The 27,091-nt window shown below is 43.0% G+C and overlaps 1 protein-coding gene across 9 annotated transcripts in view; it reads left to right on the top strand.

Moving 5' to 3' along the window:
• The window catches only part of LOC101062192 (teneurin-3), a 121,541-nt gene that overhangs the window by 14,982 nt on the left and 79,468 nt on the right, over window positions 1-27,091 (top strand). Inside the window, exon 1 of one of the 9 annotated variants that reach the window (XM_029847097.1) lies at window positions 17,539-17,982. The exons of the other annotated variants lie outside the window; for them this stretch is intronic. The gene's annotated coding sequence lies outside the window, so the exon portion shown is untranslated. Of the gene's footprint in view, window positions 1-17,538; window positions 17,983-27,091 lie in introns of those variants that run through there. 9 annotated transcript variants of the gene reach the window in all.

Raw genomic sequence — 27,091 nt, 5'->3', positions numbered from 1 at the left:
TGGTTCCTCGCCGCACGCGGAAAAGAATCCGGCCTTCCAATTGAGTAGTTTGCAAGTCACCTGGTCTTTCTCTGCAGGAAGCAGAGCGGTTTGATAAAGTTTCCCCATGGGCCGGCGTATAATCAGAGATAGCTTTGTGTGGCTCAGTCTGAGATTTTGCTTGAGAACTCCTGCAGTGGTTGACTGGGCATGCACAATAGCTGATTAAACGGGGCCACTGGTTTGAAGTGCAAATTTGTTCGCGCTGGAAACCTGAGATGGAGTCTCGAGGTTCTTTGTTGCTTCAAATGGAAGCATTGAACAGAAGTTGTAGGTTTTTGTTGATCAATTTACCTCTACAAACTTAATTTAAGAACAAAAAGATCATGTTTCGCCGTCACTGCCTTAAAGTCGATTTCTAAATATTCGTATTTTAATCATTCAATTTAAAATCTGTTAAAATCAAACATTTCAAATCCAATTTGATTACAGTGGTTTGATGTTAAAATCTCTTTTTGAATAAATATTGCCTCTCTGTTGATACGGCAGATCAGCGGCTGCGCTACTTCAATAGAAGCTGACTATTTAATCAAGTATTTATGGCAAGGCTGAACCAGTGTGAAGAAATACAGAAGTCAAATATATTCTGGGTGCAGGTGTCCATGGAAATGCTGTCTGTTTTGCCATTTGGCCTTTTGAATTGTTTCCTATTCATCCCCAACTAATTTCATGGAAAATTTGTAGTATCCATTCATTAGTCTGTATTCGGTCCTGGTTCTGTTGACATTCCAGCTGCTCATTCACTTCAAACTCCATTATTTTATTTCAGTCTCTACTTAAACTAGCCATTATCCCCCGACTGTTGGTGAAACTATCTCTCGAGCGCTATAGCTTTTATTTAATGTAAAACACTAAAACTTTGTCTCTGATCTTTGGTGCCGTTGACGTTGCTCATCAGTCATCATCTTCATCGTCGAGTGAGCTGTTGCCATCGCAACACGTTCAACTTAAAACTCTAATTACAATGTTTTTTTGGTTTTTTTTTTTTTTTAAAAGTGACGATGTCACAATTGGCAGGCAGTTACAATAATTAGACTTGATTGCACTTTCCTGGCAAGAACATTTTAAGAGAGAGAACGGGAAAAAAGTGTTCATATGCTATCAATTTTTATTCTAGAAAACACTGGTTACAGTCTGACATTTGAGACAAGTCATTTTCCTAATGGCAGCATTCATCATGGCCAGCTTGTCTCTAGGGAACGGGAGCCGAGTAACTCTTTTACCTTCTCCCCCCCCTCAAAATACCATCAGAATTCAAAGGATTTGTTCTAGCGCCAGGGTTTTGCTTCGGCCAACCGTATACATTTATGAGTCACTTAAATCTCAGCCTAACCACAGAGGTGCTGGTAAACCTGACCCCGGCGCCTTTACGGTGCGGTTCCAGTCATATTTGTTGTCGTACGTGCCACACACATCGCCGTTCTCCTCCGAGCTGCGAGTGTGTCTGCCCTCCAACAGTTACAGCAACGAGGCACGTTAATAAACCCTTCAGCCTTTGGAAATGCACGATGCTGGTGTCCCAGTTAGAAATTAGAGTTAGGATTGAGCTCTTTGTAGGTGCCAGGAGAGCTGAATCGAGCACTTTATTCAAATATGCCATGGGGTTCAGTGCAAGCACCCCTCTTTTTAGAGCAACATTTCAATTTTTAGCTGGAGTAACACAAAAAAAAGCCACCTTTCCCCATCCATACATCTTTATTTCTTTTTGTCATTTGGAGGTATTGCACTTTTGACTTTCACTCTTTAATGAAGCAGCTAAGAGAAATGACCCATCCAAAGGTTTCCATCAACTGAATATGCATGCAGGGGCTCCGACATGGGGCCGTTCAGCCCCACTTATTCATAAATGAAGTCAATATTTCATTCTAATTTGCTCTGTTCTGCAGAGTGTTTGACACGGCCGAGTACCAAAGCCTCGGCGCACTCACAAAAGCGGGGCATCTGCAAATGTTGACCCCCCACCCTGATCCGACGGGAGCGAGGGCCACCTTTTTAAAGATGAAACCAGATGGGTCGTCTTATCAGTCCGCAGCTTTAGACGATCCACTGAGTGCTGCTGCAGAGATGGAGGGAGAGCAGTTGTCCTCTGAAGTGATGTATTTTAGCACCGGCGGCATTAACCCAACTGCATTTTTCAATTTCTCTGGAAAAGACAGATTCCAGCTGGTAAAAGAACTGTCAGATGGGGTTTGTGCAGTCAATCATTTTTCAGATTACTCGCCAACTGAGGTTGTTTGATGTCCACATTTTTTTTTACATTTTTTTCCCCCTGCCAGTTAATCACAATTAATCCAGACCGATCCCTGATTGTGTTTTAGCGGCACATAAATCAGCCACAACAGACTCTTAATCAGGCAACAATATGTTGTTTTATTCTTTTTAATTGAGAGATGTAGGAATAAGGACAAGGTATAAAATAAATAAATGAGTTTTTTATTGATTTTTACATTGAACAGTCCTCTGCTGCAAATGACAGACCCTCAAAAGAGACCCTTTTTTTTGTTAATAGAAAGATGGCTGTGGGGTCCTTCAGTTTCTCAATAGATGATGAGATTCTATTTTTACTTCATGAACAGTATGCAACATTGCAATATTCTTCCAGATTTTACTTCTGACCTATATGCTTTGTTTCCATTTCTCCCTCTCGCTCAAGGTTCCGTCATTATGTTTTTGTTACCTCTGCTCCATTCAATACATTTTCAACAGTCCAGTATTGAATAACTTGAGTCGTTAGTGACTTTTCAAGTTGGATCAGACTCTTAAGAGTGCTTTTGGTTCTGAAAATTGGATTTCAGAAAACAGGTAAAAAAAAAAAAAACCCAGCCAAAAGTATAAGTATTAGTTCATTTTTCAAGGCCAAAAATGGGTTTTGAATAGGATACGTGTTGGGTTTTACATTGAACCCAACAAAATACTGAAAATACACACACACACACGAAAACTGGCAACCCTTTTCTTTTCTCTTTGTTGGAGTGAAACTTGGTATCAAGAATGAAAAAATATTTAAGGTTGCCAAGAGTGGAATGCTCCGAGACCTTAATCACAGATTGAAATACCGAGATGGAATTGGTTTTACATGGTGACCTCGGACTCCAGCTTTACGTTTGTGCTGGAAATTGTAAATTGAAATAGTTATGCAAGTAGCCGCTTTTCAGTCGGAATGTGGGTCACCCGGTGTCCCTGGGTTGTTTTCTTTTTTTCCATCTTGTCACAAAATAGCTGCAAATGAAATTTGTGCATTCCATTTACACATCTTGGAACATAGAAAATAGTCAATTTTACTTTCAAGGAACTTTTGCTTTTTCTTGCAATATTGTGTGGACTGTGTGACTATTGTGTAACCCTTAAATGAACAATGCAGTTTTGGTCCTAATAAGCAGTCTTGGTCTTATAATTGTTGAAATAAAACCTGAAATCATTATGAAGAAAGAGAACTTTGCATTCTATTGCAGCCTGCTTCATTTATATAAAATGTCTCTTTTACAGGGAAGAATCAAGTGTTTTAAATATTTAGGTGTTTTTGGGTTTCATTCTGTCGATGCACAGATGTCGTGAGAAAGGAAACAGTCGTGGATTTTTAGTTTTTTTTCCCTGTAATGTTGACTGCAGAGGCTAAAGAATCAATATTACACCCCTCATAAAACATGAATGAATGCTGAAAACAGAAACATAGCATGGCCTAGTTGGGTTGTTCTCCCAAAAGAGTGCGGAAAAAAGCCTGCTTGCGCAACCGAGGTGCCGCAGTAACCCCGTAACTGCTCTCTGTGGCTTCCCAAACCATCGCACGGGGTTTATCGCGTTGGTGGAGGGGCTTCGAGTCCGCTGACCCCTGATTTGGGAGAAAGGGCTTCTCACTGCGACACCTGTCATCCTTTGTTAAAGAAGTGTTACTTGCTCTGGCCTGCACCTTCTGTCCAAAATAATTTTCAAGAAGCTCCCTTTGAAGTTTTCATGGCAGATGAGCTGTGAAAGTGTGTGTGAGTGTGTGTATGCGTGCGAGCGATGTTTTGTTTTTTTTCCGCACATTCTGCCGTCACTGCTCCTTACGAAAGGATGCGTTGGAAATATAATTTTGTGTTTTGTTCAAGTCAAAAGGCTCCGTCAGTGTTGTCCTCCAGAACGTGGCCCGGCAGATTTATTTTATGAACACAGCCAGCAAAAGGTTAATTAAATCAGCAGAGGAGTCAAAGTGTGCTGTAGCTCAGTGTGCACCAAAGGCTTCTCTGGGTGGGAGTCTGAAAGTGTTGGAGACACCACAACATGCGCCTCTGTGTGCACGTATTCATGTTCCTTCGGTCACAAGCACAAACTAGCGTACACATAGACACACACACACCGGGAGATCCAACTTAGCTTCTCAAGTTCCCTCTAAGATTTAAAAAAAGCAAAGGAAAAATTGTGCAAACTTCTACACGTACGCATGCGGGACGTCACGCTGACGAAGGTGACGCGCCATCTGTCAGGTTCCTGTCTGAGATCATCGCCGCGTATGATGACAGCGGAGTCTGCTTATTGATTGTAACAGGCAGAAATCCACTGCTGCCACTTTCATAATTCAATATGGCGCAAATCAACCAGAAAAAGAATAAATAGCCTCAGAATTTTTCCCCCCTTTGCTTTGGTCGGAGGGGCTGGCCATCTGTGATGTGGGTCTTTGATCAGGACTCTGAATTATGAAAATGCTTCTAACATCTGGAGTTAAGGTGTCTAAACTGCATCCCAGCCGGCTTTGTTTGATTTTTATAATCAGTGTTGTCGTAATTCAGCCGTCGTATCTTCGCTGTTGTAAAAGTCTTTTTTTTTTTTAAATTATTTTTTGGTGTTTTATTTTGGTACAGCAGGAGAAAAAACCTCGAGGAGCTCTTTGCCCTTTCCCATAAATGTCGGTGACATTTGAACCTTTGGAGAAGCGGGACGGCCGAGTGTTGGAATTTAAAACGAGTCCTTTTGAGGCCGTTTTATTTTGATAATTCGGTGTGTGTACTCTGAGCACATTAACACAACAGAAGCACATGGTGGAGAACTTTTTTACTCGCACCACAGCTACCTCCTGCAGAGTGGATGATCTCATTAGACATTGGAGTGTCTCGCTGTATAAATTTACATTTTAATAAGGGGTAGCAGATTTTCTTTAAATTACTCTGCTGCTTTAATATTTTAAGGAGTCGTACTAATATCAACTGTCTCACTCATAATTAGAAATCAGTCCTCGCATGGGTTCCTCTTCAGTTTTTATTTTTTTTCTTCGTTTATGAATAATATTGCATTTCTTTTTGGTCTCTTTTTCTTCTGTCCCAGAATTTATCAGGAATGTTTTCCTTTGTCGAAGTGTCTTTTTTGGTTTTTCAGTATTTATAGATTTTAAAAAAAGATTTGAAAGAAATTTAAAAATAAAATTTGACGTGGGGCCTTCAGATATTTTTCTGACCGGTGGCAACAAAAATATTGGAGAATTCTTTTGAGATAAAAGTGAAACCAACAAATCCAAGGAAGTTCAGAAAGTAAGAACGTCGATGCAACAAATCCGACCATTTTGTGTTTTATCTTGTTGTCTAAAATACATTAGTGTGACGATGTGACCTGTGAACGTGTGTCTGTGTGTGTGTGTGTGTGTGTGTGTGTGTGTGGGCGCGTGCTAAAAATGTGGTCTGTAAAGGTATAAAAATAACACACTATATAACTTTACACCATTATCAGGTGTAAATAACTGTCACCGAGGTGTTTACTGGCTATTGGGTCTCTCCAGGATCTGATTGGTCAGAACATCAGTAGGAAATTGGTCACGTGACCGAGGGAAGAGAAGCAAGAGGAGTGAGGATGGTTTTTTGTCCGTTAGAGCGCCGCATTATTAACTCCAAGGTGGAGACAGTAGTTGCTTATCTGTGACTTTACATGTGAGAAGGTAAAGACGGTTGTTATGGGTGTTCCATCTGCAACCCTATAAACATGATGGACTTATTTATTTTTTGTCTCTGCAGACAAAAAAATCCAAAACACAGTTAATAAACTTGTTAACTTTTCTCAGGAGACTTTCCAGTCACTTGTGGTTCAGTTTTATGAATAATTAAAAGAAAATCAGTATATCTGCTTCAGGCTCTGCAGAGTTGTGACTGCACTGTCAAAATCTGCCTGACGTTTCTGTCACCTCATCATTGAGCGTCAGCAGCCCCCGTAGCAGCTCCGCGTCGCATCGCTAAGGATCGGTGACAACGCTGCCTTGGCCCGCACTTGACTCTGTCTAATCACTTGCTGATGCAGGACAGCAGGACATTATTATTAATAATAGGAATTGTTCTGCAGTTGTCAATTACGAGGGCCACTATTTACCGTCCTCGGGAGAAAATGGCTTACTTCATTTCATCACACGGCGTAATTGAGTGATTGTATTACCATGCTAGGCGGAAATAGTCAGGAAACCATTTTGTACTCTATGAATATCAATGGAAGAAATGCAGATTAGCATGTTGGTCCAATTGTGTGCTCCATAATTACATGTATGGCTTGAGTTACCTCGGTGACCATCATTATGAATATTTTTTTAAGTGGCATAGAGAAAAGGGGATAATCGAGAAACTATAGCTTAATGTGAAATTAACAGTCATTGTAACTTAAAATGATTGAGATTTGGAAAGCAGTGGCTTTTTTATTTATTTTTTTTTGGCGAAGGCTCGAATAGAGTTTCTGTGTTTTGCTCTACCGGCGTGATCCCAAGGCTCGCACCAAGCCATCAGTTTGTTTGGATTCATGTCTCTTTCCTTTTGTGACATCCTCTCTCTCCCCTATCATGGGGAAACGGCAATATTTTTTATTTCTGTTGTGACCTTTCGGCTCCTCTGTACTTGATAGTAGTAATCAAAGTCGGGGCGATCCCTCGACTGCGGCCTCATCTGAATTTTGTGGGGGGAAAAAAAGTCTTTTTTTACCTTGATGTTCCTTTCGGTCGTCCCTTGTTGTTTTTTTACATTAAAATAATCCTTTGTCCATCCAGGCGTGTCCTTGAACATCACACGGAGCAATGATTTAAGAGTTAAGATGCCGCTAAGCCGTAAAATGATGCAATAATTGAGGTCCTTTCACAGTTATTAAATGCAGCCGGATTCAGAAACGAGCTCCAGTGTCTGTCTTCATCGTAAATCCAAACCAGCATCCGCCTCAGCTCGAGCCTTTAAACAGTCCGAGTGTTTCAGATTTTTTTTAAAAAGAACCTAAACACCCCCCCGGAATTTGTCAGACTTCTGTCTTTTATAGCACGCACAATTAAAATCACATTTTAACGTTCGTTTGCGAAATGTGTCGAAGGCTTTCAAACACAGAAATAAATGTTTAATTGAGACTGTGACTTCAGAGGAGATTTCATTGGGTTTTCATCATGTGAACATTTCGACTTCTACATAATGGCGCTAATCAAAGGGTTTCCATCTCGATTAACTTTGATTGTATCAAATGGTATCTTATTTTTACCTGAATTAAGAAGGTAAACATGGTTGCCGTTGGCAACTCAAATGCTGCCGCCTCCAGAATGGTCTCATCTGTGCTCGAAGGAGCTTTGAATATAGAATATTGCACCCATAATTCACAGTGAAGATATGGGGACAGCCCTTTGTGCTGTGTGGCCAGTTGAGGCCAGTTTCAGTGAAGGCAAAGCATAAATATAAAGCTTTAATTATTATTTATATATATATATAATAACTATAGTTACTAAAACACAACAGGTGTTGCATGGAAAAATAATATCCATGTGCCAATGTGTACCTGTAATAGATTTGAAAACAATGTCATTAATTAGCTTTTTCATTATCTACGTTATTAGTTTGTATTCAAAGATGTACTTTTATCTAGGTTGTCAGGCTGTCGGGTTGACACTTTCAAGCAGTTGTGACAAGGGCAAAGAGGCGGGGGTCACTTAAGCCCCATAGGGTGGCTTCACACTCGCACATGGCTGTCTCGACACGTCATCCCTGTCTCTGTCACTCTCCTGTTAAGGGCAGGGAGCTTTGAGAGCCTAAAATAATCTCAGCCATTGATATTTGCATAATCTTGGCATTTCTCGTTGCAGAACAAGAAACAGCTCATCTTATTGGCTGTTTTGGTGCTGGGATTTCAAATCTAACGTCGTACGAGTTTCTAGGCTTAAAAGAATCTAGCGTGCCCTCAGCTGGACATTTTTCCTAGTTATTTTAGCCGTCCAGAGGAGAAAAACGTTCTCCGTTAAAGGACACATTTATGGGTGCATAGAAGGATTTCAAGGACTGATTGGGAGGACGGTGACAGCGCAAGGGAATTTACACACACATTGTGACACCTACACACACTTTCTTTCCTTAAGGGAGAAAGGTCAGTGTCTAGAGGAAGAAATGGTGAGCCATTGTTATGATTGATCACTCGACAAGGTCCAGGGAGGACGCTGTGTCACTTTCATCGTCATACTCATTATACCACAGAAGAAGACTCCCCCCTCCCGCGCTCACATGTCTTCTCAAACGGCAGTCACGTAACGGAGCCATCTTCTCGGAGAGAGGTGGTGATGAGATGTGCATGTCGAGGCGTAAAACCAAGAGGAATATGCTAAACACACACACACACTTCTCCCAGGTGCTAGACTATATATAGCTATATATGGTAGCGAAGAAAATGCATGAAAGTAAAAAATAAAAGCTTGTCGTGTGAGAGGTGAAGCTGGTTTTTTGCTGGAATATCACCAATTTAATGATCAAAAATTGGTGTTGGCTCAACCAGAATACGTCTTAAATAAATAAATAAAGGAAATAATGATGCCAAAGGCAGCTTGAAAGTGGTTTGGAGGGATATTTTGGTCCTGATTAAAAATGAATGGTATCAGAATACATAAAGCTCTCTGGCCGGGTGCCCGGAGCAAAGCATCCTGAAACTGCGGTCACTTCAGAGGCAGCAGAGAGGCATTAGGTATCGGCTACGAGCAAATTCTCAAGTAACAGACTGTTCTCGGTTCAATTCATCTAATCACCAATGCAAACCTAAGCACTTTGCAGCTATAGATTTGAGGCCAACGATTGATATTGTATACCATGTAAACTGATTCATGCTCAAACAAAGGAAACATATTCTCTTGTAAAAGGTTCGTTTCTTCATATCCTGCCTTGACCTATCCCGAGTCAGGCCTTTCATCTCGGTTGAACACGACCCAACACCAACAAACAGAACATGAAACAGAATCCTTAATTTAGTTGACAAAATCTTATTTTCCCCTCAGATGCACTTCTCAATTCCCGGCTTCGGAATAGCCGCGATTGTGGCTTGCCTAATAGCATTACTGATGAATCTGTGTAGAGCTTACACTCTATTCTTGCTTTACATTAGCCCCCTGTGATTTAAGAATAGATGATTGAATTAGCGCTGAAACTGCAGCCCCAACGTAATGTAAATATTTTAAAGTAGAATAAAACTCAATTCACAAATCCTATTATGTACCTCATTTCCATCAAGGTTGCTCCTTAAGATATTGGAGTACGGAGAGTCGCCGTCTGTGGGTTTCCTTCTCAGCGGAACAAAAGTGCATCTCGGCACATACGGTGTGAAGAAAACGAGCAGGCCGACGCTGTTTGTCTGGCTTTAATATTTATGTTGTGTGAGGAATTACATAGTTAAATCTCTGAATCTAGACACTCCCTATTTTGGAATATCATGGATGTGTGCTATTGATCCTGCCTTAAGGCTTCCATGAGAGGTAAGGGCTGTTTCTGCCAAGAGTAGAGGTCATTCAGATAAATTGGCCAGGTTGGCTTTTAGCAGCTCCAGGGTCAAAGCCCATTCATCTTATTAGGCCGGCGTATCCTTTTAGAGGCCTCAGCAGTAGGATTAGACAATAGAGCAGCACCGGGGCATTAGATGATAGACCATTTGGCAAATAGGTTAGAGCAGTTTTCGTGTATTGCTTTTTTTCCCCCTACATTACCTTATCAAGCTGTTTGCATGACAGCCTGGAAGGTTGGAAGGTTTGGAGGAAGCGCCACGCTGAAGAAGAGAACGCTCCGGGAGCAGCAGTTACAAATCGAACACGACAAAACAACTTTGTTAACAAAACTTGATCTCTATTCTCACCCAAGGCAAGCTGTCACGAGCTATTGTAAGGTTTTATTTTTTTAACTTGCAGAGCTTGTGGATTAAAGATGCTTGGAAGCGATAATTATGCAAATATCCACCTCAGCTCCTCTATTAGTAATAGTAATAATATTGTGTTTAGAGTATTATATTACAGGATATATGGAAACTGAAGTCTCAGACAAATGTTGCTGAAGGCAGGAGTCCAGTATTTCATCATTTGTAGAAGTTGGATCTCACATCTGGAACCAGCAGTTGTTCAAACACAGAGTAAATCAGCAGTGGCCTGAGAGCGCCAGTTGGTGCTAATCAAGTCCAGTCTGAAGGTGAGTGCAGAAACAAAAGAAATCAATGGAGGAAGACAGGAAATATAGGTTTTCTTCACTTTTACGTGTTCTTGCTTCATTTAAAATGGAGCGGAGGCTGTGATTTATGGCACCACAACGGTAATCGTCAAAATAGACCCACTGACACGACACTGACTGGTAATAATGGCTGCAACAGCCTTAACTTCAAGTCTCCAGTCCTTCAAATGTTAGAGCGGTGCAGCCTTTAAGTGTTTTTCTGGGGTGCTCAATTCATTGTTGAAGGAACCCAAACACGGTGTCAAGATGACACACACTGTTCTCCACTAATTGGGTGTCCACCCTCCCCGCTCGCTGCGTCTCACTGTTGTGGAGAGGAAGATGTGTTGGCGCTCATTTAAAGCTCGGCTGCTCACCGCTTCTACCCAAAACAATGACTTTTTTTGCTGTTTTCAGCCCAACGGTTTTGTTGGGAAAAGCCTTCTTTGTAAAGATGCATCAACAAACTGTGTAAATGCTGACCGCCGTCTAAGGCCAGCTTTGTAAAACAATATATATATTATTTCATTCCTCCCTTCCTATCACAGCTATCTTTTTGGCGCGCAGGAGATTGCGAGCATCCAATCGGAGCTCACCGTGTCAGGAATCCATTACAGACCTCCAAATGCTCCGAATCTTCTGTTGTCTTCTGACGTGTGCTCTTTATTCCAGTAGTAGGCTTTGTCTTAACCTCTTTCTTTTTAGGCTGCTTTTTCTCGAGCCGTCTCTTTGAACCCCATCGATGACGCGCCGCGCAGACAGGCAGGCTTCGACGAGACTTCCCTTGGAGTTTTCTCTTAAAAGACGCATGAGGCTGACATTTGGGACTTCATTAAAATAGTTTGAGAAAGAGATTTTTCTTCCACCCTCTGCTGCATGACACGATGTATTTACCATGGGGGGGGGGGGGAAACGGCGTAGCGCTCACAAATAATCCGCTGCCACAGTCCACCTCACACAGAAGCCATTTTGCATCTTAGATAAAGTGGTGAGAGCGTGAGTGATGAGCTCGCCTGAATCCTATTAAATCATCTTGTCACTGGGTCTGGGTTCAACATTACCTAAGAAAATATTCTCTGTCAAATCATGTCATCTGATTAGACGGTAGGAATATTCGTTCATTTAATAGATATCCCTCTATTCTGGATCATTATTCAGTGTTCACCTGATGATGAATGACTGATTGTAGATGTAATTACTTCCTGTTTGTATCTAAACATAGGAAGCTCGACTGGCTCTACCTGTCAGTGAGATCAGTTGTGCTGTTATGAGAAGTGCAGGCAACCCTCTGATCTGATGTCAGTGATGTATGATAAAGAAAGGGTAAACACTATTAATAATAATGAATAGGCAAGGCTTTGAACCCTCCCTGGTCCCAGGAGTAAAGGGGAACCATTTCAACACTGATCGGGTTTCGAAACAACACTCCATTATTTATCTTTTGCAGCGCAGAGACTCCACAATTATTCCATTTGTTCCACTGTCACCTGTAGATAGTCGAGAAATTTCCTGCCCCGTCTTGTTTGTGGAGCGGTCAATGTGTACCACGGCCTCCCCTTTTTTTGGGAGATTTTGGGGCGATATGTATTTACTTCACACTTATTCAGCTAAAAGGCTTTGAAAGCCTGGTTTTAACATGACAAGAGGAACTTGGCTCCTTCTCCAAATCCTGATGTGTGCATTGTTACCCCGTCTTTATCGCCTCCGAGGTCACCGAAAGCCGAATAAACGTACAACCCAGAAAATGGAGCATTCTGATAATTCACCCTTCTTTGATAGTCAAGTAGAACTACTTTTCACTCTATTGTACATGATTAGAATTTGCTCACTAGATGGGGGTGGGCCCTATCCTCTCCATCAGGCCGTAGATGGATGTTGGTGTTACAGGCACCAGTTGCTGGCGGACGACTAAATGAAAATGTCTGGTTAACAGGAAAGCCAGTCAAGGGAAGCCCATTCTCTGGACTCCCCATTAATATCGCCGTCCAGTCTTTCAGGGGATAGTGCTGACATTTTGCTCTGGGTGTAATTGAGACCTAACCTTTAAACATTCTAAAGAAGGAGTCATTTTTCATAATCCACTGTCCATTTTGGAGAATTCCCAAACTATTGCCTCCTATGCTTCTGTCCTCATTTCCCTCCCACTGTTTTTATTAATGTTTTAGAAATGTGCAGCAGTCATCATTTGTTTTCATTGCACAAACCATAAAAATGAAATTCCAACAACTGCAAGTGCAGCTCTGTCACACTTTCCTGAAAATACAATATCTGCGGCTGATTTATGTTTAATTCATGAGATGCAGTTTACAGTACAAGCCAGACCAGAGTTGATGACTTGGATGGATGATCAGAGTGCACATTTTGTTGTGTCCAAGTCTGCCTTAATTCCTCAAATCCAGACTCAAGTGTTAAGCCACCATAAGAAAACCCAGCAGGTCCCCCGCGTCCTTCTCGAGGCAGAGCGGGCTCGAGGAAAGTCATTGTTTCAGTGGCCAGTAATGATGATTAGCCACAATCTGGGGGATCGACTGCGCATCAGTCAAATGCGTTGACATTCTCAAAGGGAGAGATGGACCAGTGTCCCAGCCACGCATACTGAGCAGATTGATTGGATGCCTTTTGAAGTGTGCATGGTAATAATGTGGACATTGCAATGAAATGCAGAGCGACCAAGTTCAAGAGCTGCATCGTTTAAACTTCCTCTGATAAAATCCTAATGTGAAGAATAATTTAGCTTTGTGATTCGACTCCAGAATATTAGCATGCTGACGCTCCTTTATTGCGTATCTCTTTGCATCAGTCATTTGAAAAGATCTATTTCGCGGTGGAAGAAGAGCGCTTTTTTTTTTTTTCCTTGATGTAACCAACACACAATAGTTCCCCTTCCTGTCGTACACGTCCACGCCATCTCTCTACTTGCTTCACCAATCAACTGATGGTAATGCACATATTTTAGGTTATTACAGCATTAATCTCTGGGAAAGTGTCGTTAGATACTGGCAATCTATGGGAACAGAGGAAATTTTTGTCAGAGCATTTTTTAAACACTGATTACATGTGGTCATAATGGGGTAATTGGATAGCTCATTACTTTTGCAGGGTCTGACTGGAGGTCTCCACACTTGCATGAATTTCTTCATGGAAACCTGTGACATGATGGACGATTTGCATAAAGCGTTCTGGTTTCGCTGTGTACACTGGGCTGTGCACACGCCATTAAAGCTACAAACCATTTGTTTTAACAACAGCGTTGTGGTGCGCGTGATTTGTGCAAAGCCACATGCAAGAAACACCTTCTGGCAGCGTGCTTGGAAATATCACGCTCATTTCATCAGACTTTACTGGAAATAGCCTTTATTACAGAAACAATGATAGAATCCAGTAAATCAGGGAAAAGTATAGGGTGTAGTGTTGCCATCAATAATAGATTGGAAACAAGTCGGCGCTGATGGAACCTGAGGCCTTTCCTTTGTGGAGGTCTTAGTGCCGTAGCGATGCATGTGAATAATGCATGGTTCCAGATAGACTCCGGCTCCCTCTCTTGCCCTAACACTCTCGGGCTGCCTGGCTCACAGGCTGGGCGCCACTTTTCCCCAGCAGTGATTGGCTGTGCCTGGAGGGCAGCGGAGGAGATGGGAAATCACCTGCCCCATTTAGCCATGCTGCGCTAGCTGCCTCGGCACCCCACAGTTCAGACCTTTGTGTCTGCTGCTGGCACTCGACATTGGTGCTCGTGGTTAACTTTGGTTGTGGATGCTGCGGCACAGAGCTGTCATTTGAATACTTATTATCCCCCCAGATTTTTCGAAAGGTAAATCTGCTGCACAGCTGCGCTCCCAGTGTTCTTTTTTTTTCTCTTTTTTCCAAGTGTGCGGGCATTGTGACTGCCAGGGATACTTCTACAATACCAGCATCCCCCCTCTCCCCTGCTGACATCCCCCTTTCACCACTTTTAAGAAAAAACAAAATCAAAATATTTTTCTTTCACACTAAGACGTATGGTGCTACTGTGGGAAGCATCCATCGCATTGTCATGGGTTAACCCTGCAGACCAAGGGGTTCTCAGCGTCGTCTCACCCAGGGGTCTCGGTAGGGAGTCCACTGAAGCTGGGCACCCAGTCCAGCCCCCCATGGAGAGAGAGCCTGGCCAAGGCACCACAAAATCCATATTCTAAAGGCCAGCTGGACTAAGTCCACAGAGCACAAGGCGTGCAAAGAGACCTACCACCCCCGCCCACATCCCCTTACACACTAACTGAGTACCTCAGACAGCTTTGGCATGTCAAAAATGAAACCGCGCTGAATAGCCGTCATTTAGCTGCAGCTCTTTTAGCAGAGCCTATTTTGATGGAGAAGTAAGCATATTATGTGAAGAAGACCCTGGACATTTTCCCATATTGCTAATTTGGAAGGGGGAATTACCGCAGCTACTTTGCCGCGTGGAAGCCATTTTCTCCCTTTCTGCCACTGTCTTTGTTTTCATATGGTGCCACAGTGAATATGAGTTCCTTGGCTGTAGGTAAATCGGTATCTGGGAGGGCTTTTGTAGTAATCCAGCTTCAACAATGGTTGGATAAATGCAGAATATCCTCTGTCAGAAGACAAATATTTACCCTCTGAATAGACCAAAACAACTGCTCTCTCTTTACTTCCACCGTGTACCTTTTGAACCCTGGATATTGTGTTCATAAACAAGCCCTCCATAGCTAGTCATAATGTAAACCCTCCTCCCATTGTTGCGTGACTGCCCTGGTATTTCATAGTATTTCATTTTATTACATCTCTATTTTAGATCTGTTGTGTTAACCAAAAAAAATAATATATTTTTTTTTCGATATATAATAAAAAATACGCCATCAACCACACAAGCTAGTTTGTTCGGCATCTGGTTTTAATATCTCAAACTCGCCCATGTAGTTCTAATGAGTCCATCGATTACGTTTACGATTTAAAAAAAAAAAAAAAAAAAGGGAAGAAAAAAAGTGGCCCCATCTTAAAGGTGTTTCAGAAAACGACTAATGGAGAAATGCTTCCATCTTAAAATAGCCACATCTGCGGTGCCATTCCTTCAGGATGGATGACGAACACAATAATTCGGGCCACTCGCCGAGTTTTGCTCACGTCCTATAGAAGTGGGACACTCGTGGATTACAAAGGCCAATCCGCAAACACGTAACATTTCCGCGTTTGAGCCTCCAGCCTTGAACGAGCTCTTTCAGCTAATGTGGCTGCGCTGGGAAAATGTCAAAGAAGTGCTCCCTTGTTCTCAACCCTAAAGGCATCACATTTGATGTCCACCTTCAAAGTAATCTCATCAATCCTTTGCTATTTGGATTCATTGGTCGGTAATGAAAGTGGAGTATTACAGGCTGCTGTGTACGAGTGTTAATTTATATAGTTGGAACGTTCATTTGATTTGCTGACGATATGGAGCTCTCCAGCTGCGTGTGACCTATTGGAGCTCTCTATGATAATTAGGTTTAATTGGTGTTGAAATGTTTTCATGAGCATCATTTGATTGGGGATTACAAAGCTGGCACAAGCTGGACGAATGCGATAGCAAAGTGGGGCCTGGGTTGGGTATAATTTACCGTCTCCCCATTTATCACACAGCGTTTGACATTATCACTTGAAAAACTGAAAAATTAAAATGTTGATTTGAAATTTACCGTCGCCCCTTTGTATCCCAATTAACTGCAGCCCGACGGATGCCAATACTGATGAGTGCATTGTTCTTGTAGGCGTAATTCGCTGTCTTCTGTAGAATTTAATGACAGTCTTGGTGAACATTACGAATCATTGATTTTTCACTATATGGGCAATAATCTTAATAGAGCCGGAAATCCCTGTTGTTGCTAATGGTCAGACTGTACCCTGTTTGACCAGAGAGAGGGTTCATGCTTGGATGGGTCACATATCAAGTGTCACGGGCCAGCTTTTGTAAGGGATTGGCACTATATAAACTAAATTGAATGGAAATAAAGGAGGTTAAGATTGAAGCTGCAGAATTATTGTGATTAATTCTGCTCCAACCATACCAGAGACCTCTGCCCTTTCAGCTGTTGGTTTTTATATCCACCCTTTAGCGGTACCAGCTATAGATTTACGTGTCGCTTGTGTGTGCGCAGTTAAAAATGTGTTTTATAGACGTTTGAGTAGGAGTTCCGCAAAAATAGTTTGTCTTAAAGCTCTCTTTGTCAGTGATAAAAGCTTAAAAATATACTTGTTGACAGCTCAACTCAGGACCAAGATAAACAATCTCAAAGTAATTTTCTGCCCTGGAATTTGAGGGTAGAGTCTCAAAGTGCAGAAGCTGGAAATGAGTCTATTTACTGCTTTTAGTGGGAAGGCAATAAATAAAGTAAATTCATTCAGGCAGATAAAGCCACCGACACGCCAGCAGTAAATGGTAAATATGAGGAGTGTTTCATTACTCAAAATGGTAAATAAGACGTATGCAAATAAGGCATTAGTGAGTGAAATTTTACTGGTATTAGGAGTGTGTGTATGTATAAATATATATAAATATATATGACTTCATGGAGGTGGCATTAAAAGAGAAATTAATGAGCACGCGGTCACGCAGTTCACAGACGCATAAGAAATATTTTCTGATGACTAGGAGGCATGCTTTATGAAACCCTGTCAACACTCCTTTATTTCCCCTTAACGTAGTCACAAACACTCTAAAAAAGCCTCCCTTGTCAGATGCGTTCAATGTGTTAATGAATTATTTTTAGAAACGGCTACTTTCTGCAGCTCAGGCAGCATTCGTCTCTAAAGCTTTCCTGCAAAGCACGTCCTCTGCTGCACGTTCTCATGATCTTGAGCTGTGATGGAATCTAAAAAATAATAAGCCGGATAACGATTCTCCGTTATGAGCGCCTGGCTGGATCCTGCATTCACAGTCCGGTTTTCTCTTTCTGCCTCTCACCTAGCTAACCGCTCTTTTCTGCATACCATTCTAAATTCTTATGTTTTTTTAAAAGGGTGGGAGCCCACCGCTCTCCCCTCCCTCCCTTTCTCCCTCCCTCTTCTCCCGCTACTTCTTTTGAGGGGTAAACACACACACAAAGCTCCCCAGCCTATCATCTGTGACCGCCGCTACAGCCAGACAGCGTAACACGATCCATGATAGAGTGGTGCAAATCGCCCAGTGCTTTACCATCTCACATGAGGAGGAGGGGAACAGGCTATGTGAGCTAGGTTCAGTCAAAAAAAAAAAAGGAAAGAATAGAAAGGGGGAAAAAAAGAGGTGCTGAGCTGCTGGAGGAAGCTCGGCGGCAGCGGCTGGTCTTGCAACTAAAACGTGCTGGTGTGACTTTCCGCTCCAGTAGGTTTTAACCCTTTTGCCTTCGCTCGAGTGCCATCAATGTGTCTGGGCGATAATGTTCTCGCTTGGTGTGAAGCTCGTGTAGCAACTGTGGGAAGAGGAGGAGACGGACCGTTTGTGATTCCTCTGCGAGGAACAGCGCAGCCGGTGAAGTGGACCTTCATGCTGTAGCTGCACACGTTCCCTGAGGTAACACACCAACTTCTTCTTCCTGATCCTTCCAGTAATTAGAATAAAGGAATGCTAATGCAGATCTGGGTTACTGTACTGTAGGTGGCTCCTGTGGTATTTTCCAAGAGTTTCTCATTCGGCCGGATGTCTGTGCTGAAAGATCCCGAGTTGAGCATGTGTTGCAGCTGTCAACAACTTGGACGTGGCAGAATCATGTTTTATGCATTACAAGTGCCGTGTAGCAGCGTTCCTCTGTTACGCCAGGCCATGTTGTTGCTGCAGAAAACCAGTCTATTGTATTTGTTTCCCTTGTGGATGATGTTCCCCTTATGAGGGGGTGGCATGTGATGTTTAAAATGGTGCTGCAGCATAGCATATGCAAATGATGGATGCAGTGGTATGCATTTCTTCCAAATCCCTGTCCATATGTGAAATATTACAATGAGGAGTGTCTAAAAGACATGGCAACCAACTCTACACCTCCACACTGGACAAAATCACCCATCTGCTGTAGTCATGGCTATTTGTGGCTTAAGTTGGCTGAAATTGAAGACAGACTTATCAACTAATTCCCTGGAAACTTCTTTTTTCCCCCTGATTTCAACCCATATAAAAAGTGGACAAACAGCCATTTTCCTGCAAAATTGTTCCAGATACATTTTAGCTTCATTGGGTTTTTTTTACACAAAGTTGCTGCAAAATGATTATATTTTCTCTCTCATCTTCAGAGGCACAGCTTGATTATCTGGAACAAATGGAAAAGGGGTTTAATATTGTATGAAATATAATATGTTACTGTATCGCCCTAAGCATTTAAAGAAAAAAAAAAAACAGAAAGGGCTGCCTTGGTGTAGTAAGACATTCTATCTGTTCTCCACAAGAACCTGATGCTCTTTTCTGGAATCCTTCCACACCCTGGGATTTATCTTGACATCATTGAGGTATCATGGCTAATGTATGCAAACCAGACACCCTGGGTGTTGCTTTGGGGCCTTGACTTATCTTTGATTAATCATTTTGGGTTGACGTCATGGCCTGAGAGACAGAGATGGATTGAAGTGCTTAGCAGAGCAATAGCTACAAAGACAAAGAGTAATTGGTGTGCAGCGAGTGGTGGCCAGCGCAGGAAGAGCAGATGCATCAACATACTGTAGGAATAAGTGTGTTGTGCAGAGGGTCACGCGGGGGCAGTCCCACATACCTGCTCGTATTTACCCGTCACCTGTAAATGTAAGTGCAACGAGGTTTTCCCCTGCAGGCATTGCATCTTATGAGGCCTCACGGTGACTTATTGTGCAGATTGCAAGGAGAGCTGTAGAGCAATGCTTTTATATTTTTACTGCCTGAATGACCCGGTTATGATTAATTATGTTGTACCTTATTTGTTCGATACAACCTCCGTCTGTAGGATGATTTAATGTCCCAGCTTCTTGGCGGTTTCAGGTTTTTGCTGTAGCTGTGGTTTTATTTTTCCCCCCTCGCTAATTTTAATTATTTATTTTTGAATATGTGTGCCTGTGCAGCAGTCTGTAAGTGTAATCATGGGGGTGGGCATGCAGCTGAGGAGGAGGGTCTGTTGTGATCCAGCCAGCTTATGTGTGTCAGACATAATTACATTTGCAAAAATAGCCTTTTTTTTTGTTTTGCAGGTTGGAATGTGCCTTCACATGTATTGCAATTAAACACCTGGGAGCAAAATGCTGCACGGTACATTAATATCTTAACCTGTGATGCAGGGATGGACTGTCTGCACTTAGCTCAGATTCTGCCGCTTTCCTCGCTGGATAAAATCTCCTCCACATTAGCATTCCGAGCTTTCTTACTCGGTTCCGCGAGGCAGCTGTGCCAAGCTCATTTCCACCCTTTATCTTATTGCTAAACACACGTCTGGACGTCACGGCCAGTGAAAGCTATCGCAAACTTAGGACTTAGCAGGCTTTTGTGTGTCACGGTGTGGTTCCTGGATGAACTGTTCCATAATTTATGCGATGAAAGGATGACCTGTTGTTTAATTCATGCGATGTCTGAATGAGGACCATTTGGATCTGTTTATTGGGCTGTGCTGCACTGCTGTCCTCAGTATATATCCTGCCTTATATCACACTGCTTTAATAGGCCGTAAACATCAGTTAAAACGATTCAGGACAGCTATGAATGAGCCACGCCAGGTCAGAACTTTATATGTTTATACGTACATGCATACCTGGCGTGAATCTGCCCCATACGGACACTTGAACCCGTATCCAAATGTCATTAGAGGTATTTGCGCCCTTGATTGAAAATTAGAGTATGCAAATCTCTTGCAAGACTTTCCTTTTTATACATCTTGTCCACATTTCAAACAATCTTAATAAGGTTTTCGGAAGGCAGCGAGTGTGAAATTGTCCAGCGAGTGGAGCCATTTGGGAGACACCGAACCCTTGTTTTTAATTAAAACTCAAATAAGGTGGCAAGGACGTCAGCACACCTGAAAGACCAGAACAGCGTCTGCTGGGGGAAGTCAATTAAAACAGGAAATGTAATTATAATGGGCGACTCATTTATGCAAAGTCGTTGATTATTTGCAATTAAAAACTAGCTTAGATTTTTACGATTTCCTTTTGCCACTATTATAGTGACTCAGGTAACTTGCAGGTGAGTCTGGAAAAACAAAACTGTTCTATTCTTAAACTCTTTCATCCAGGTCAAAGTTTGGTTTTTGTGCAACTTGCTGTAAACCAGATTTGATCAAAAGGCTGTTTCCTCCTGATCTAAAGCATCAAAAATACCCTTAAAAATAACTCGGTCATTAAATCTGATGTGACATTAAAGTAAATAAGGAAGTTAGTGAAGCCTAGTGAGCCAATTAATGAAGCAGAACAACACTTCATAAGAGAAGCATCAGATCCTTACTGACCGTGGCGGTCAGAAAGAAACTGATGGGATAGACTGTGACGTAGAACGGACCAAAGCCCTGTAAAAAACCAACCGTATCAGTGTTTATGTAAATAAAAGAAAATACCTGCGTTTTATTTCTCCAATTAAGCTCCAACTTTACGATCGCATGTGCAGGATATTTAAGTGAGCCTTGTAAAAATCTACGATGTGATCCAGGTAAGATAAACAGCCAAATGATCGTCCCTCCTGACGCTCCGCTGAAGGCGTACAGTCAGAACTGCTGTTCTTCAGCTGTTTACCGCACGTTTATGGGTACCATTATCCAAGCAGCGATGTCAGTGGGTGGCTACCAGAGCTGGAGGTGAAATAAGCTATTTAGCTGCTTCATGATAGCGATCCCCAGCCCTCGCCGCTTTCTCGTCCAGGGTCAGCTTAGCAGCCTTCTAATCTCCCTTAGTCTCGCGGCTTTCATTAGCGTGGCACTTGATCAATTCTCCGCTGCCGCGAGTGCCAAAGTTATATCTAAAATGTGTCAGAGTGCATCACCACAATGTGTTTAGCTGATCGCTGCAGTCTGGTCGTCTTCTCGGAGTCAACGCTTGATATGGGCTCGGTCGGCCCTCTGCGTGATGTCACAGGACACCAGCTGTTTACCCGTCGACGCCAAGTTGAGGCGAAATTTGAAGTTCTCTGGACGCGTCTCGGTCCTATTGTCTCCAATGCTCTTCATCTCGGGTCTCAGCATGACTCCAAACCCGCCAGCGAGGATCCTGCCTTCCCGATCTCTGTTTTCTCTCGCTCAAATTTGTTGACATTTGTGACTCTATACTGGGGTTTGGAGGGTTTCTGGCCTGGTGGTGCCAGCGGTTTCTGGTTCTAGTTTGGAGTTTGCACGGGCTGTTTGATTGCGCTGCTCCTTTTATATGATTTCGGTGATTTGTAGCATTTGTCAGATGGGACGGAAAATTGGTTTTGAACTGCAGCGTGGTGAATCTGTGGTCGTAAACAAAAGGAACGCCGGGCTACATCCTGACATTGTACAAAGATGGAAATGTCTGAGGTTCCTGCCGCCTGCCGCCGGGAGGTCGTTTTGAGTTCATTCTTTGGCGTTTGGCAGCCCATACCCGCTAACAACTCGCCTCTTCTCCCTTTTATTGCGTCCATCTGCTCCGAACAGCTGAACGTCCGCCGGTCTCACAACCACCCCAAAGGAAGTGCTCCTCTTCTCAGGTTGCACAAGGTCTCGAGAACGCTGGCCGGGACGGGTTTTGGTCCCGCAACCCTGCCACCAGAGGGCGATCCAAATCCTCTGGCTTCACAAAGCGTCGGTTTGTTTCGCTCTTTTCACGGGGCGAGGAGGTCTCAGAAGGCAGTTCATGGTTTCATCTGCCAAATGCCAGACCTGTCACCGCCTCTCCCTGCAATAGGACACGTCAGAAATCCTTGGCCCCTCCTTTCATCCACCTTCCCATCCTTCATCATAAAGAGCAGCGAATGGGAACAGCAGCAAAGAGGAGCTTTTTATCTCTCAATAAAGGCCACTTAGCTGGATAGATCTCCCAAGACTCATTAGCTTTGGTCTTTTTTTTTTTCTTTTCTCTTCTTGGCACCACATGAAGGAATTTCTGGAAGAGGGCAAACGCTCCATCTAATTAAGGATACCTTTCACATGAACTTACCTCTCTCTCTGGTAATTCCTCTACCTCTCTGTCTTGTGTTTTGCTCTCTTTTTTCCTGATTATCACTCATAGGAAGCCTTAAGGTGCCTTTCACAGTTTCTGTACATTTTAGCGAGCCTTGAAAGCTTCTGAAAATCACTAGCTAACCACTTCTTTGATGTCCTCTCCGAATGCTAATCAGTCTCGTTAGGTTATGACATATTTGTGATTGAGAACGTTAAATCAATCTAATAAACCCCAAGCGCTCTTTTGATTCTTTTTTTATTTTTTAAACACACGGACAACAACCTCTCACTGGCATGGGGTACGTTGGGAATGACATCATTCCGAAGATGTTTGTGGGAAATCTGAGTTATTTGTTTTGAAAAGTGGAGGGAGAGAACGAACACTGTCTGACTTTGTTCTATTTCTGTGGATCACTGCTGGAGGATTACTGCAAGTGGCAGCGTATTCATTATTTGGGTGGCAGGAGCAGAGCAGAGGAGCCGCTGGTTTCATAAACCACGATGGGCGCGCCGCCATGCTACACAGGCAAACTAAAAAAGAAAGTTTCGCTCTGGAAATGAATTTCTTTGCGATAAACACTTGTAGCGACTCTGCCAGAAACTGCTGAGACCGTTGATGCTAACGGGAAGCAATGAAGCAATCTGGGGCTGATGGCGCTAATGGATAAAATCGTTGCGTGCTCTTGGGGATGGCTCGGTTACGTAGGTCTGGTAACTCATAACGCGTTCTTGCAGTTTCATCATGCATGTCGGACGTGTTATTGCAGTTTGAAAATAATTAAACGTTTCCTATTTTTTCCGTCACATAAATACTTTTTTTTTGGGTTCCGGCCTGGCTGATTACGTAACCATTTGTCTCCTTTTAACCCGGGGGAGGGGGACCAAGCGAAGCAGGGATAGAAACATTGGAATGTTATTGACCAGAGCAGGAATAAGATGAGAAATCTGGGTAGCAGGATGTTTCGACCTCACGTTAGCATCCCTCTTGGCTGAAGTGTTTACCCCGACAGTTCTCCGCCCGGACACAGATACCATCCCGCCGGTATGATTAATGCACTGCTCTGCTGCCGGGCTGGAGGATGTCTCTCGGCGGTCTCCTTCTCCTTTCCAGTACTCCTCCCTGATATTTCACTAATGTGACTCGACAATGAAGAGATTGATAGTGATCATTATGCTGCTCGCAAAGAGTAATGTCACTTCCCAGCATGATCCAGCCGGCTCCTAATTCAACTACTGCTGTGGCTAGCATCCGGGCAGCGGCAGCGCGTATTTTTACAAGTGTTCCCACGTAGCTGGCACTATGTTAACCCGGAATCAGTGACATTTCCGAACAGAGGTCCTTCTGTTGTTCATCATAAACATTTGGAGCTACGCTGACATGTTTAGCGATGCGTTCTGCCACAGGACGGCTCTCCCTGAACAAAGAGTCGTGACACGGGAGGCATTATTACACCAAACAAGAGAATCTGCATTTCGCCTTAACACTTTGCAAACCACATCCCCATTTTCTCTGTAGTACGTGCAACAGCAGAGGTGCGAGGGTCATTGGTTTGTTTTGTCTCACCAAAAGTCCCTACAGCTAAGTTGATTTGTTTATCTGTATATGTTTAGCCTTTGGCCTCAATCTTCTGAGAAGGAAAGAGGTTTAGCATTTAAATTGGTTGATCCACAGCACATTTGCTCAACCTGTTTTTAAGGCATTACATTGATGAAAAGCAGATGCTAATCCCTGGTGGTGTGCGGCCTTATCTGGCTAAACGCCTGACGATGAGATTCTATTGTCACTCTGGGAGTAAAAAGACTCTTCTTACATGTGACTCCCCGTAGTTGTTGACCTTTTTGCCAAGTGCTAAACTGCGTCTTCAGGTTAGCTCGAAGGCTATGGATTTGATTTACAGTATGTATAGTATATATATAGTATTGAGTTTTCTCACCGTGTTAGCCACTAGCAATGCAAACTCTTCCCAACCTTTTCACTCATTGGAAAGTTGTTACTTTTTGCTCATTCGCCATACATGCTGCTACAGTAACTCCCTGTCAATCAGTGCCCAGATCCCAGGAACGGTGTTAGCATACAGGTTTTCAGAGCTAATCCCACGATCTCCTGTATGCATTTCTTTTCCGCTTATGTTCACGCCAACTGATCCTCTGGTTTCACCGTCCTCATTGTATACTTAGCCAGACAAGACGTTTTGTCAATAGTGTTTCCTATGAATATGTACGAGACAAAGTGGCCTTTACCTGAATGTGGCAGATGTGATTTCTAACTAAATCATAGGGATTACTTTATTGACACTGCCTTGAATAAACATTAGGATGAGGTCAACATTCCTTCATTATTTGCACAATGTCCGGCGCACGTCGCGGCTCCGAATCCAGCCGAGTTCTTCTCGCCCTTGTTGAATATTTGCAGCGGAATTATCATATTTCAACATTCGAGTTTAGAGGTGGATGCACTTTTAGTGCTGACTGTTGAGTTATTAGCGGAGCTGTGTAAGACCGGCGGTTCGGGTCGGTTGGTCTGTTGGTCGGTCTGTCGGTCGGTCGGTCTGTCGGTCGGTCGGTCGGCCTGTCCGTCCGTCCGTCCATCCTGGGTGCCACCCGTGTTGCCGTCTGACCGCCGTCCGAGCTGCAGAACATTGGTTCAGCTCTGCGACATTAGCGTTGCATCTCGTCATGATCTAACTTTTTCAGATTGCAGCCGGACCTCCAGAGGGCACAAAGGAGGAGATTTTATCACGACAAACATGAAATTCTACGCCAACAGTGACAGTTTATTAAGAGTTATGACTGCAACATGATACTCGGAACAAGTGTTACTGCAGACAGTCGGTACCAACTGTGTTTTTTTTTTCCAGGGTATCAATATGCTTTATGCCATTTAATCTTGTCAGGAGTGAAGTATATACGGTGAGGTCATACGATATTAATCCTAGTCAGGAAACCTAACCAGCTGCTGTCTTTCATAAACTGATAACTTATGGTCTGAGCCATATGCTCCCGCTGCCGCCTTTTCTCTCAGATTTCACTTCTCAGTTTCCATTGTCAGGCTCGTCCGGGCTTTTTATGATCCTAATTCTGATGGATGTATTCCAGTGCGAAATGATTTAGCTGGGTGTGAACGCGGAGCATCCTCTCCCTCACTCTGCTGCCATTTGGTGAGCGGGTGGAAAAACTCAGCGACCAGAAAGCCTGTTGACGATGCACCTCCCTTATCTAATTGGGGCAAAGCAAACATGATTAGGCCCAATCTGAAGGACGATCAGTGTCTTGCACCGCGGAGACGTTTCACAGACGTTCGCGTTCTGCTGCCTGCACAGCTGAGAAGCAAATTAGCTTAGAAATTACTCTGTCCATTGAAGCTAGTGGGTTTTTATTTTGCTATTGTTTGGTTTTATTAACAAAACTGAATGTAGTTTTTTTTCCCCTCCGGAATTGTCAACTATCTTTCTTTTGTTGTGTGGTTTGAAAGTGAATTTTCCCCCTTTTTTTCTATGCATTGGGATTAAATGCAACATTGCGAGCTGTTCCCTCTCGTTGCCGTTACTGGGAAAACTGAGGTAATGTTGTTAGAGTTTAACAGCTCGTATACTTCTGTCGGCGTCATCCTTTTCTATTTGTCGCAGTGTCCGTTCCAAACGTGACCGAGCTACCTTCCCACTCTGCAATGTTTCCGCCTCACTCTGAGTCATGACAAATTCAGATTGTGCTGCAAGCAACACCTCACCGAAGTTGATGAAGTTCAGACGCGGAGAAGCAAGCGAGGTGCTAATTGTCGCCTGCCGCGGCAGAGCACAAATTGCACGGTTTACCAGTAACCCGCTTAAAACGCAGACGCGGCTCGGTGGGATCATGTGAAGAGGCTAAATGGAGGACAGACGAAGGAGAGTGATGGACGCTCTGCAACTTCTTCCTGGTCCTGCTCTACTGCAGCGGCGCGCATGTTCGACATCCACGCACACATTATATCACATAAGCGTGTGTTCAAGGAAGAAATTTCATATCCGTAAATGTATGTTCCTTTTAGTTGGATAAAATCTGCAGGCACTCCACTGGAGGCTGATGCAGATTGAGTTCCATTAGCAACATTTCTTCATTGGGTTATTTAATACAGTACTGAAAAGCCATTAAATGGCAGTGATTGACTTTGCAATCATTAGGTTAAATGATGTGTTTTTTTGTTACTTATGCTGTTATAGGCACTAAAAAATGGATTTCAGACTGGGTTGATGTATTTCCAGAGTGCCACAACAAGTGCCCCAGGAAAAGAGACTTTAGCTGTGGCAGAAGTGAACTTTTCACCTTATTTAAAGGGAAATTCGAATGTGTCATCTATAAGAGATGATGATTATGCTGTGCATTTACATGGTGATGCTGATCTTCCCAGTTTCTTTCATTTTCATAAATTTGCATGATATTTATCAGGCACATTTAAAAACGCAGCAGGATTATGATCCCGCTCCTCGCGCGGAGGAAGCAGAGTGATGGGTTCACAGCCAAATGTCCTTCCTTCGATTTTGCCAGAAGTCATTTAGAAAAGAAAGCTGACATTACGACGCCTTTATA

Source organism: Takifugu rubripes, chromosome 14 (assembly GCF_901000725.2).
Source record: "Takifugu rubripes chromosome 14, fTakRub1.2, whole genome shotgun sequence".
Classification (NCBI taxonomy): Eukaryota; Metazoa; Chordata; class Actinopteri; order Tetraodontiformes; family Tetraodontidae; genus Takifugu; species Takifugu rubripes.
Note: the sequence above shows the minus strand (reverse complement) of the source record. Positions and strands in the feature narration are given on the sequence as shown.